The 14968-nt window shown below is 38.1% G+C and overlaps 1 long non-coding RNA gene across 1 annotated transcript; it reads left to right on the top strand.

Annotated features, from left to right (window-relative positions):
* Positions 1-11118: 11118 nt before the first annotated feature.
* Positions 11119-13760, top strand: LOC110905597. The gene is made up of 3 exons (XR_002573257.2): positions 11119-11253; positions 11340-11392; positions 13263-13760. It is a non-coding gene; the product is annotated as an uncharacterized LOC110905597 (long non-coding RNA).
* The last annotated feature ends 1208 nt before the right edge of the window (positions 13761-14968 follow it).

The raw sequence follows: 14968 nt of genomic DNA, 5'->3' as shown, positions 1-14968 counted from the left end.
ACCAACCCGACATTTAGACACGCAAATTACTACTTATGTCGTTTCAGCTTTAGCATTCAAAACTGGGCTCTTTTCGGGAATTTTAATAAAATAGTTAACTTACTCCAAAAATTCCCAAATTTTTACAGAATGTTTTAAACGATCCAAATATTATTGTGTAAAAATATCGGGATCCAATTCATTACCAATATTATATAAAAAAATCATTTACCGGACTGCAATCAGATTCGTCACTTTTTGACTGAAGTCCACGGAATAATTTATTTAAAATTAATCGTAAGTCCGATTGATGAAATTCCAGTTGGAGCATTAAAACGACATCAGTGGTCATCTATAGTATAAATTTCATGAGTTAATTCTACACAGATCTCAAGTTATGACAAAAAACATCACACATTTTCTGCAATAAAAACACAGCTTTTGCTGTTGTACAAAACGGACCTTTAACGGTCCGTTTACAGCCAACTGAAGTTTTTTCGATTTTTCGAAAATACATAATTTAGACTTTAGAAAATCAATTTTTCGATTTATAACGGTTCGTTTACAGCCAACTGAAGTTGGCTGTAAATGTTACTCAGCATGCTGTTTATAGCTTAAATGCCACTAAAACGCACACATACGATCACCATACTTTCTAATAAAGTTCCATATGATGATCAATCATCATATTACAAGAAATCAACATGCAATCATCATACGTTCACTATACAACATCATATCAACCATATTTCATCATATTTCATCTTATGTAAGCTTATTCTTCATGATTCAAGATTCAAGTCTTTTAGTGTTCTTGTTATTACCATCAAAATACACCTTTTAACCAACTAAAATAGAGGTAAACAAAGGGTTTAGAGAGTCTTACAACTAGCTCTAAGCTAGGGAAGAACACAAGATGAAATGGAGTGGATAAAAGCAATTTATGGAGGTCCTTCAAGATCCGAGTGTTCCAAGCTTCTTAAATCACCTTCTTACACCTTAGAATCACTTTAGAATGCTAGATGATGGAGTGAAAATGGAGATGGTATTGTGGGGGTGTGAGGCCGTAGCTATGGGGGAAAGAAAGAAGAAAATGGTGGATGTTGTGTGATGATGAGAATATATATAATCTAATAGATATCTTCATAGATACATTAGTACATTTAAGATCTCAACAAATCTCTATGAATCTAAGTAAGATCTAATGAGATCTTGTAGGATTTTTTTGGAGGTGGGGGCCATCCCCCATAACCGTATGAATGAAAGGGGGGGGGGGGGGTTAATTGTAATTTTGTGGGTAAGTAGGTAAATGGTTAGGGTGTTGAGTGTAATATCTAATGTATTATTTGTATGACACTTTATATAATGTGTTGGGGTATTCGGGGACCATAACTAGTCAAGAAATAATAAAACAATGTTTCTGACAAAATTTTGGTGTTTCGGGTAATGTCCGGTTGTTCGGTTAGATACCGTTCCGTTAAAGTGCTAAGTTATTCCGTATAGTGTCTTTTATGTAACTTTTTGTAACACTTTTAATTTCCAACACTTAGGAAAGCATACAGGACCATTTAGTCAATTTTCTACACAAGACTAGTATGTTAACAAGCACATGTAAGTATGACGCAGTAATTAGAAGGCAGTTAAGTAATTCAGCACAGTCATCAAGCCCTTTAATTAACATTAATTAATCGTACGGATACATGTAATTTTGAGGGTTGTCACATTCTCCCCCTGTTAAGAAAATTTCATCCCGAAATTTAGCACGTTGTTACTGAGGAAGCTAGTTAAGTTGCGTGGTTTCCTGGTTTTCCTGGGGTGTCACATCATCCCCCCGTTGGTTTGGAATTTTGTCCCAAAATTCTGTAGTAGCTTCAGCCTCAGTAGTGGTTGCACTTTTCTTAAACAACTGGGGATACTTGAGTTTCATTTGGTCTTCCCGTTCCCAGGTATACTCTGGGCCACGACGGGAGTTCCAACGAACTCGAACAAGAGGTATTCTAGTACGCTTGAGAACTTTAACATCTCGATCAGTAATCTCTACTAGTTCCTCGACGAATCGCAGCTGATCGTCGATAGTGAGCTCCTTGAGAGGAACTATGAGGGTCTCATCTGACAGACACTTCTTCAGATTCGACACATGGAAAACATTGCGAACTCCACTGAGTTCTGCCGGTAGATTTAGCTTGTAGGCCACCTTGCCAATTTTCTCAATGATTTCAAAGGGTCCAACATATCGCGGGTTGAGTTTGCCTCGTTTGCCAAAACGAACTACACCTTTCCAAGGTGAGACTTTATGTAGCACTCAATCCCCAACCTGGAACTCGAGTGGTTTCCTTCGCTTATCAGCAAAGCTTTTCTGACGGTCACGAGCTGCCGCCATTCGTTGTCGTATCTGAGCAATCCTCTCGGTTGTATCTACAACAAGTTCTGGGCCTGTGATTTGACTATCGCCAACCTCTGCCCAACAAAGAGGTGATCGGCAGTTCCGTCCTTACAATGCCTCGAACAGAGCGGCCTGGATACTGGTGTGGTAACTGTTGTTATACGAAAACTCCACTAACGGGAGGTGTTTTTCCCAACCATTACCAAAGTCGATTACGCATGCCCTAAGCATGTCTTCAAGGGTTTAGATGGTGCGTTCAGATTGCCCATCCGTCTATGGATGATATGCCGTGCTCATGTCTAATCGAGAATCAAAGGACTTGTGCATAGCTCGCCACAACTCAGATGTAAAACGTGAGTCACGATCAGAAATGGTAGAGGTTGGCACTCCGTGCCTTGATACTACTTCCTTTAGGTAGACGTCTACTAGAGTGGAAAACTTATCCGTTTCCTTGATAGCCAGAAAATGTTCAGACTTGGTCAGTCGATCCACGATCACCCAAATGGTATCATTTCCTCGTTGAGATCGAGGCAGACCAGTAATGAAATCCATGGAAATTTGCTCCAATTTCCATTTAGGTATCTCTGGTTGTTGAAGTGGGCCTGATGGTTTCTGGTATTCGACCTTGACCCTAGTACAAGTCAACCATTTACTGACGTAGGTTGCTATGTTGGCTTTCATACCAGGCCACCAGTATGTAGTCTTTAGGTCGTGGTACATCTTATCCGAACCAGGATGTACTGAGTAATGAGACTTGTGCGCTTCATCCATCACAAGTTCACGTAAGTTTCCGTAAAGTGGGACCCAGATGCGCCCTATTACATAGTAGGCGTCGTCTTCCTTTTGTTCTAGCCGCTGCCTCTCGTAAGGACTCAGCCCTGATGTTCTCTTCTTTCAACGCTTCAACCTGAGCATCTCGTATTTGAGCGGGAAGGCTAGAGTGAATGGTAAGTTGTAACGCAAGTACACGCTTAGGTGTAGAATCCTTTCGACTGAGGGCGTCAGCCAAAACATTGGCCTTGCCCGAATGATATTTGATAGCGCATTCATAATCGTTCAAGAGCTTGACCCATCGGCGTTGTCGCATGTTTAACTCCTTTTGCTTGAAGATACGCTCGAGACTCCTATGATCGGTGTAAATGGTGCATTGGTACCGTACAGGTAATGTCTCCATATCTTAAGTACGAAAAAACCTGCTCCCAATTCCAAGTCGTTCGTAGTGTAGTTCCTTTCATGAACTTTAAGTTGGCGTGATGCGTAGGCAATGACCTTGTCACGTTGTACCAACACGCAACCAAGTCCTTGGATGGAAGTGTCGCAGTAAACAACAAAATCATCTGTGCCTTCAGGCAATGAGAGGATAGGCGTGCTACAAAGTCTATCTTTTAAGTGCTGAAATGCGGACTCCTGTGCATCACCCCAACGATAGGTGACACCCTTCTGAGTCAGTGAAGTGAGAGGTTGCGCAATCTTTGAGAAATCCTTGATAAACCTTTTGTAATATCCTGCCAAACCCAAGAATTGGCGGATTTCTGTTGGTGTATGGGGTGCAGGCCAGTTCTTGATCAAGTCAACCTTGGATGGATCAACATGAATTCCATCCTTGTATACCACGTGGCCTAGAAAATGGACTTCGCGAAGCCAGAAGTCACATTTCGAAAATTTGGCATACACCTGCTCTGTTCGAAGGAGTTCCAAAATAAGTCTCAAGTGTCGTTCGTGTTCCCCCGACTCTTAGAATAGATCAGGATGTCGTCGATGAATACAATGACAAACTTATCCAGGTAAGGTTTGCACACTCTGTTCATGAGATCCATGAAGACTGCAGGTGCATTCGTCAATCCGAAAGGCATAACCAGAAACTCGTAATGCCCATAACGAGTCCTGGATGCTGTTTTAGAGATATCCTCATCTCGGACTCTCAGTTGATGGTAACCTGACCTCAGGTCAATCTTGGAATAGAAACTCGACCCTTCCAACTGGTCGAATAAGTCATCAATGCGTTGAAGAGGATAACGATTCTTCACGGTCACCTTGTTGAGTTCGCGGTAGTCAATACACATTCTGAAGGTACCGTCTTTCTTCTTCACGAATAACACTGGAGCTCCCCAAGGAGAAGAGCTAGGACGTATGAAACCCTTTTCCAAGAGTTCTTGTAGTTGCGTGGACAGTTCTTCAAGTTCTGATGGAGCTAGACGATAAGGTGCTCGAGCTATGGGCGCTGCTCCAGGAGCTAGCTCGATTTGAAATTCAACCTGACAATGAGGTGGAAGACCGGGTAATTCCTCGGGGAATACCTCAGGAAAATCGCGTACAATTGGAATGTCTTCAATTCTCTTCTCTTCCATTGATGTGTCAGTAACGAGAGCTAGAATGGCAGTGTGGCCCTTTCGCAAACACTTATGGGCCTTAAGGAAAGAGATGATGCCCACAACAGCACCACTCTTATCGCCACGAATTACGAGGGGTTCTTTACCAGAACGAGGGATGCGGACAATCTTCTCGTTGCAAAGAATTTCCGCTTGCTGATGAGATAACCAATCCATCCCAATAACAACGTCGAAACTACCCAGAACGATAGGGATGAGGTCGATAGAAAAGGTCTTATCAGCAAGAACAAGATTACAAACCTTAACTATGTATGTGGCCTCTAAACTTTTACCGTTTGCTAGCTCTACCATGTGTTTGGTGGTCAAAAGTGTTGGGGTGTGCTTAAGCATTTGACTAACTTTTAAGGACACATAACTAGTATCGGCACCTGAATCGAAAAAAACAGTAACAAAGAAATCATCAAGAAGAAACTTACCCATCACAACGTTGGAATCGTTCCTCGCGTCACCCTGACCCAGCACGAAAACACGTCCCCTGGTACCATTGCCATCATTGTTACCTCCGTTATTGTTCCCGTTCCTCTGATTATTGTTGTTGTTCTGTTTCTGGTTTAACTAGGGGCAGTTTCTCTTGATGTGACCTTCAGCACCACACTGATAGCATCCCCTGTTACCCTGCTGTTGTTGCTGCTGATTCTGTGGAGCTTGTGGCTGCTGTTGATGATTCCGATTCGTAGGACGTGAGCTCCTGCAATCCTTGGTTTCATGACCCAGCTTGTTACATCTCTGACAACGACCCTTGTTGCACAGCCCGCTGTGGTGCAAATTACATCGATTGCACTTAGGGTGATTTCCCTTGTATCCACCCTGACCTTGATTCCCAGAAGACTGCTGACTGGGACTCCTGTACTCATCTGTCTTTCGCTGCTGAGACTGAGACTGAACTGAAGTAGAGCCCTTGCCTGAATTTCCATCCCACTTGCGCTTGTTATCACTAGGAGCATCAGTAGTAGTAGTGCTAATACGCTTGGGCAGCCTGTTCTGCTCAACTGCCTGATCAGTGAGACGATGAGCCAACCAGATGATTTGCTGAATGGTGCCAAGATTAGCTGAGGTCACGTGGCTTTGAATTTCTGGCACTAAACCCTTAAGGTACAGATCGATACGCTTGATAGGAGGATCCACCATAGTAGGACACAAGATAGCTAGTTCATTCGATCTCTTTGTGTATGCCTCGATCTCAGACCCCGTCATCTTCAAATTGAAAAAGTCCACCTCTAGCTTGTGGATGTCGTCACGACTACAGTACTCTTCTTTGATCAGTTCTTTGAAGTCGTTCCATGGGGTGGCGTTAGCAACCGCCAGCCCTAGCAGTTGAACCTGTGCTTTCCACCAGGTTAACACAACACCTTCGAGTGTTCCAGTAGCAAATTTCACCCTACGATCTTCAGGGCATTCACACATCTCAAAAACAGACTCAATCTTCTCGAACCAGTGAAGAAGGCCTACAGCTCCTTCTGTGCCGCTGAAAGTACTAGGTTGGCAATCCATGAACGTTTTGAACGTGCACACAGGAGGTTGTGCAGGTTGACCTGTCGTGAGAGTAAGGAAGGACAAAGTTTATCACAAGGGTTGGTTTATGAGAGTAGGATCTAAATATCCTAGGATAGGTCGAAATAGCAGGTTATACCTCCTGCTGGAGCTGCTGCGAGTGCCTCAGCAACTCGTTCATTGATCAAAGCCGTCAACTGGGCTTGAGTCAGGTTGATACCACCACGTCCTCCGCGTCCGTTCATGATCTTCACAACGAAGCAACGTAAGTGAGAAAAGTGTCGTGAAAGTGCGTAAGCATGGAACGGCAGATGAGGGTAAACACACGAGGTTCAAATAGCAGTTATCACGTTAACTAATGCACTATGTGAACTATCTAACAGACAATATAAACATAAATCATACCACCTATTGTGTCGAGTCTTGCACGTGGAGCGAAGCATCGTTGTGGATCGTTGAGCACTATACAGGTTATGGTTTGGTTTTGTCAAAAAGCTTTTCCCTTTTCAAAACCAAGTTCATTATAACTAATGGCTCTGATACCAATTTGTCACACCCCCAAAATCCACCCTGCGGAGTATCACCGCTTGGAGGCGTGACATGACCAGGATCAAGCCACCAATCATATTGAACAATGTATTTAAGATAGATAAAATCCAACCACACATTATAATTGGTGATCAAAAGCTAGTTAACCAAGTTCAAATTAAACAGCGGAAGCATAAGACGTAAATTCAAAACGTAAGTTCAATAAGTTCATAAAGTTTAAATGTTAAGCATGGGACATAACAGTCCATATCCCACAACGACCTTTCCTCCTCGTGCAAGCTCCATAAACATCTAACGACCTGCAAGGCATGTAACAAGGAGTCAACAACAAAGTTGAGCGAGTTCACAGTTGGTTGTTTAGTTTTAGGAGTTTTTTTGGAAACCATAAGTTGTTTTGTAAACCATGATTTAACCAGTATCTTTGTTTTTCCCCAAACCATACCCATGATCAGTGGGGGCTTCCCCATGTGAACCACTAGACCGTTACCATATCGACAACTGACGAAAGTTAGTTGTGCCCTAAGTCAATGTCTATCATCATTGACTGAGTGCCCAGATCCATTAGTACCCGCCCGTCCTACCGGCACGGTGTGTGGCTTGTCAACCCTAATAGCGCTATTAACTAATGACCCGCTCGCCATTGGCCCGGCAATTAAGTCGATATAAAAATGAGGGACTTAATGATAGAGTTTTTTGTTTAGTAAGTTTTAAGGTTGTTGTCCTACCTAAGGAGGACGAACGTACGTATTAATATTGGCATCCTACCTAAGGAGGATTAATATTGGCATCCTACCTATGGAGGATGGCGGTACATATCCTACCTAAGGAGGATATGCAGGTTCCGTTTTAGTTCTTTAACCCATTCCCAAACCACCGGGAATCCCATGCCTTGTAGAGAGTGTGAACTCACCTTTGGTTGCTCGGTTGAACTCTTAAAATAGCTAACGGTCAGGGTTGGTCAATCATGTCCTAATATGATTACCATTTAGTTTGTTAATAGTTTTAAATAAAACACAAAGTTCCTACACGCATCTATCACATAGCACGCACTCACGTTAGCATGTCACGCCCATATAAACATCCCATCTATACCCATTCAAAAGCAAACATACGATATTGCACATAACACTTTCATTGACATATAACACGTTAGATCATTATCAGATAACCTACCCGACATTTAGACACGCAAATTACTACTTATGTCGTTTCAGCTTTAGCATTCAAAACTGGGTTGTTTTCGGGAATTTTAATAAAATAGTTAACTTACTCCAAAAATTCCCAAATTTTTACAGAATGTTTTAAAAATATCGGGATCCAATTCATTACCAATATTTTATAAAAAAATCTTTTACCGGACTGCAATCAGATTCGTCACTTTCTGACTGCAGTCCACGGAATAATTTATTTAAAATTCATCGTAAGTCCGATTGATGAAATTCCAGTTGGAGCACTACAACGACATTAGTTGTCATCTACATTCATGAGCTAATTCTACACAGATTTCAAGTTATGATGAAAAACATCACACACATTTTCTGCAGTAAAAACGCAGCTTTTGCTGCTGTACAAAACAGACCTTTAAAAATAGTAAACGACCTCGAAAAAATATGATTCCAGTGCCCTTTGATTCGGTTTTCGAAAATACATAATTTAGACTTTAGAAAATCAATTTTTCGATTTATAACGGTCCGTTTACAGCCAACTAAAGTTGGCTGTAAATGTTACTCAGCATGCTGTTTATAGCTTAAATGCCACTAAAACGCACACATACGATCACCATACTTTCTAATAAAGTTCCATATGATGAACAATCATCATATTACTAGAAATCAACATGCAATCATCATACGTTCACTAAACAACATCATATCAACCATATTTCATCATATTTCATCTTATGTAAGCTTATTCTTCATGATTCAAGATTCAAGTCTTTTAGTGTTCTAGTTATTACCATCAAAATACACCTTTTAACCAACTAAAATAGAGGTAAACAAAGGGTTTAGAGAGTTTTACAACTAGCTCTAAGCTAGGGAAGAACATAAGATGAAATGGAGTGGATAAAAGCAATTTATGGAGGTCCTTCAAGATCCGAGTGTTCTAAGCTTCTTAAATCACTTTCTTACACCTTAGAATCACTTTAGAATGCTAGATGATGGAGTAAAAATGGAGATGGTATTGTGGGGGGGGGGTGAGGCCGTAGCTATGGGGGAAAGAAAGAAGAAAATGGAGGATGTTGTGTGATGATGAGAATGAAGGATATGATCATGATATATATATAATCTAATAGATATCTTCATAGATTCACTAGTACATTTAAGATCTCAACAAATCTCTATGAATCTAAGTAAGATCTAATGAGATCTTGTAGGATTTTTTTTGGAGGTGGGGGCCATCCCCCATAACCGTATGAATGAAAAGGGGGGGGGGGTTAATTGTAATTTTGGGGGTAAGTAGGTAAATGGTTAGGGTGTTGATTGTAATATCTAATGTATTATTTGTATGACACTTTATATAATGTATTGGGGTATTCCGGGACCATAACTAGTCCAGAAATAATAAAACAATGTTTCTGACAAAATTTTGATGTTCCGGGTAATGTCCGATTGTTCGGTTAGATACCGTTCCATTAAAGTGCTAAGTTATTCCGTAGAGTGTCTTTTATGTAACTTTTTATAACACTTTTAATTTCCAACACTTAGGAAAGCATACAGGACCATTTAGTCAATTTTCTGCACAAGACTAGTATGTTAACAAGCACATGTAAGTATGATTCAATAATCAGAAAGCAGTTAAGTAATTCAGCACAAACATCAAGCACTTTAATTAACATTAATTAATCGTATGGATACATGTAATTATGAGGGTTGTCACATAGGCCATCTTGGAACTATCATACCCCGATATTCCACGTATTACCGGTGGGCCCGATGGGGAGTATCGTGACATATTTGATATCATCATAGTCAAATAATACAAACTGATTCGAAAGTATAATAAAGTATTACACAACGGTTGTATATGGATCCACAGGCGGATCTTCAAAACAGAAAAATAAACACTGTTCAACAGACTTTAGACATTTAGAACTTGCAAGATTCCTTATTAACGCCCGAGCTCCCAGCCAATTACGTAGAGTACCTGTCACTTAATCTTTTTGGAAAATACGTCAGTTTACACTGGTAAATACAATTAACTGACTCTTTTGAAAACATTTATGAAAATTGATTTAAACGCATAAGGCACAAATATCCTTTATAACTTGGGAAAATTATATAAAAATAATCTTGTATACAGATTTATATGTTCGTTATACATTCAGGGCCCGGTATAGAAACTGAGTCAAGATTAACAGACACACCATGCTTACACCTCGTGCTTAAGACGTGGCCATTTCTTAATAAATGATGCCAAGGATATCCGGGACATGGTCATTAACCCCCAAAGGCTTTGTTTCAAACAAGACAGATTAAAACGGGTTACCTCAATAATTTAACCACTAATCGATTAAACATTCAATACCCGACCAAGCGGTATTATTATAATACCGTACACTACGTCAAAAACCACCTACGGCCACACATATGGCCAAACCGTCCAGCCACACTTTTAATTAAATATGTGGCTAAAGGTCATTTCCAACATTTGAAAAACTTTCACCCTACTTATCGCCACACATTATACGCATTTATGTGACCATTACATAACAACTCAAAACCTTTAGCCACACTTTAAGAAAAATCTGTGACATTTACTAGTCACACTAAAAATAGTGTGGACAAATGTGATCTATGACCACGGTAATTGTTTTATGTGACCAAAAACACATGTTTATGAAACCTTTAGCCACATTTTAAGAAAAAACTGTGACATTTATTAGCCACACCGGAATTGTGTGGCCGAATGTGATCTACGACCATGGTATTTTTTTAATGATGTGGCTAAAAGCACATCATCTTTGGGGAAAAAACCAAGACATTTAGTAGCTATACTACAAAAGGTGTGACCAAATATGATCTACGGTCACAATATTTGTGTGATGGTGTCACTAAAAGGTAATACATATGGCCACATATATTATTTGTGTGATCAAAAGTTAGGCAATAGTCACACTCAAAATTATAAAATTTCATATGGCTTTACATAAACATTCGTCACACCGTTGTTACTTAGTTTATTTTTGTGTGACGGGATGATAGCAAATGTCATGGAAAATATATGTGACAAAAGGCTATACAATAGTTATATTTAAAATTACAAAATTTTGATAGCCTCCGGTCATAAAAATTTTTTTGTGGCCAAATAATATACAAAATAGCCATATATCTAAACTTTAAATCATCTCACAATTGTTCTACCTACCATTTTATGTGAATCCCTTGTATCTATGTGATTAGCATTAGTTTCTCAAACATGTCTGTGGTATTTTCTGTTCCCTCCACACCAGAGATGAGCTAGGTTTCCGAATTGTTCAATTATATGAGTTTTAGATCTACAGAATTCAGTTCGAGTGAAGCAGATTTAAGATTTGGTTCTAATTGCAGGTTACAGGGATTGGAATTTCCGGTCATCCCGCCTCATATTGCGACCAGAAAAGGTAAAACCTAGTTTCTTATTCATCTTTCAGTTCATATCATATGCTTTGTTTGAACTCCGGTCTAGGGTTTCGTATTAGGGGAATTCAAACATTTTGAATTATCACGTGGTGAATAGGGGTTCTCTTATTACGCCTGATGACGGCGAGAAATATTGACGGTATCTTGCTGATTGCAAGTTGCGTGAGAAATATTGTTTCAACATGTGCCCAGCCGGACCGTTGGCCGGAGGACAAACCGGAGAGCCGGTGAAATGCAAGGGTTAAACCGGCTAGATCTAGTGCAAAATCCAGAAGCAAGATCAAGAAAATCGAAATAATCTGGTTCGATTTTGGCCGGATGGTGAAGTGGCAGTGGCTTGGACTGGGCTATACACCTTGGACGCAATAGCTTAGGTGGAGCTGATGACTGATCCTCCATCTTAGATGGCCGAACCCAAGTCAAACTTTTTTAATTCTGCAGAGATGGTGTGGCGGTGTAGAGTAGTCACATTTAATTGTTTTGTGCATTAACCCAAGGGCGTAGCTTAAGAGGGGCCGGGAGGGGCGCCCGACCCCCCGAACTTTTCGCTCAGTAGTGTTATATATGTAGTTTTCGTATATAAATTTTTGGGTATATACGTTTTCGACCCCCCGGTTCTATAGAAATTTTTTGGGTTTATACGTTTTCGACCCCCCCGTTTTCATGGTCAAGCTTCGCCACTGCATTAACCTGTATGTTGCAGGCTTTGGTAAGCTATAGTTATTAAAATGTAAGAAATACATTCAACTCATTCGGCTATTTAGCTGCATGTTTATTTCATAAAAATAAGGGGTCGTAAACAAGTGTTGCTAAGTCTTTGCATTGCATATACGTAGGCTTTTGAAGCCCTTCGATGCCAAGACATGTGTAAGGCCAGCTGAACTTTCGTGTATTTCGTAGTTTTCCTTATGTTCTGAATAGGCATGAATAATTGTACTGAATCACTATTATTATTGATTTATTTCCGATCGTTTTCATTTATGGTGATTTGTTTGCATCTGAAATCGAATTTAAGATTACCGAATTCGTTTGTTTCAAGATTAGATGATGATCTAGTTTTTTATTAACTTTTAGTTCTTAGTTTTAGGTATTGATTGTTCGGTGTTTTTTTCGAGGTATTGACATTGTGATATTTAGAATTGATTGAAGATGTGTGATGTGGTGTGATAAATTAATCGTGAAATTAGTGAAAGTTTGCTCAAGGTTTTGGATTGGTGGTACGTGGATATAAAATTGCAAAATCTGTTTATGAAGTTGATGACTTTGGAGTAATTGTTTATTGTAATTGTTAAATAAGTTAGAACTAAGGATAAGCATTTGTATGATCATGCATACTTTTTTTAAATGAAATTAATTGGTGTTGGTACCCTGTTTGAAATGGGGTAAAGGTACCCTCTTTACCTAGAAAATGAAATTAGTGAGAGGAAAACTCGGTTTATATATCAATATTGCCATTTTCGTAAAATATTTATGGTTGGTTTAATAGATTGTTAGAGAATTTAGTCATTTCAACAATGCTGTAGGGTTAATGGTTAATGCAGGTGGTATAGAATGATATAGATATGAGCTTGACCTGTCTGGTAAGTTATTATATCTATAGATATGTAATGAGACTTGTATGGTGGTTCCAATAATCCAATGTAAACTGGATGGGTCGGCCTGCAAAAGGCATAGGCCATGATTTAGATGATGGAGTTGGTAGAGGGCGAGGCAGGGGTGGGTTAGAGGGTCAAACCGGTGCGTATATAGCTACTTGATTATCTAGATTTCTTTATATGGTCATTTTTTTCCTTGTTCATCCGAGAAGCGGCTTTTTATTATCATCATTTTGTTATTTTGTTCTGGTTACAGGTGGAGAGCTAGGGCATTAGTAAAGTTGCAAAACGGGCATGGGTGCCACTATTAGAAGGCATATAGCTAACCCAACTATGGTATGCAGTTGAATTTAAAGTGCTTTGAAACCTTTTTAGTCTTGTCTTACGGAGCCTAGCTATTTTTATTGAAAGGCGTCTTGCGCTTGTTCTTTTTTGCTTGCGGGCAAGCCTTGGTTATAAGATAGAAAGTTATAGCTTTTGTAAAACTCATTAAACTCTGGTTGAAAGATGTCATCCTTGCTGTTGGACTAGAACTACGACTCCAAATCATGGGTCTTTTGCATCATATATAGTAGAGGTGCACAAATCGAGGGTTTTTTGTTTCTCAAAACCGGTTCAGGTATGAACAACAAGGTCAAAAAATGGGTATTGAAATAACCGTTTCGGGTGTGGAACCGGGTTTTGAAGAATATACATCTAGACAAAACTAATAATTGATCAAGGAATGAAACATTTATATACTATTATTTTTTAACATGTTTGTGCATGGTTGATTGTACTTTATGCTTTAAGTATGTTTTTTGTTTTCTTTTTGTAGTGTTATTTGTTTTATTGGTTGTACACTATATATTATATTATATTATATTATATTATATTATATTATATTATATTATATTATATTATATTATATTATATTATATTATATTATATTATATTATATTATATTATATTATATTATATTATATTATATTATATTATATTATATTATATTATATTATATTATATTATATTATATTATATTATATTATATTATATTATATTATATTATATTATATTATATTATATTATATTATATTATATTATATTATATTATATTATATTATATTATATTATATTATATTATATTATATTATATTATATTATATTATATTATATTATATTATATTATATTATATTATATCATATCATATCATATTATATCATATTATATTATATTATATTATATCATATCATATCATATTATATCATATTATATTATATTATATTATATTATATTATATTTATATACTATTAATTTAAAACATTGTTGTGATTTAGTTGTTGTACAGTCTGCTTTATATGTTGTTTCCATATTTGAAACATTTATTTTCTTATTGGACAATATGGGCTATGGATGACTTTATCCCCACCTAAAAAAACTCTAATTATAAATTATAAATTATTTATATACTATTATTTTGCAACAAGTTTGTGTATATATGAGTTGTACATGTGCTTTAGTGGTTTTTTTTTTTGTTCTAAATAAAGTTGTTCAAAATTTATATACTCTTAATTTGTAATGTTATTAGGCATTAAAACTTGTATTTTTAGCTTATAAAGTTGGACATTGCTTTATGATAAAACCATGTACTATAGTATTTATATATATACTATTAATTGGTAACATTCTTAGGTAAGGATGAGAACGGTACCCGTTCGGTATCGGTACTGAAAAACAAAAAAAGTGGGTACCGGTACCGAATCCTCCGGCCGTAACATGGAGCTCATGTATAATGTTTAGGGGCCGTTTGGTAACTTTTGAATGGTTAAATGCTGAATCAGTAAGAGGTCTGAACTATTAAATGCTTAAGCAGCATGAGGTCTGAACTATTAAGAGACAGTATAATGCTTAACCGTTCAGAGACAAATGTCTGACCAATTCAGATTAGAGGTCTTAACCATTGAGACTTGGTATAATAATTA

Source organism: Helianthus annuus, chromosome 9 (genome assembly GCF_002127325.2).
Source record: "Helianthus annuus cultivar XRQ/B chromosome 9, HanXRQr2.0-SUNRISE, whole genome shotgun sequence".
NCBI lineage: Eukaryota > Viridiplantae > Streptophyta > Magnoliopsida > Asterales > Asteraceae > Helianthus > Helianthus annuus.
This window is presented reverse-complemented; position numbering and strand designations above follow the sequence as displayed.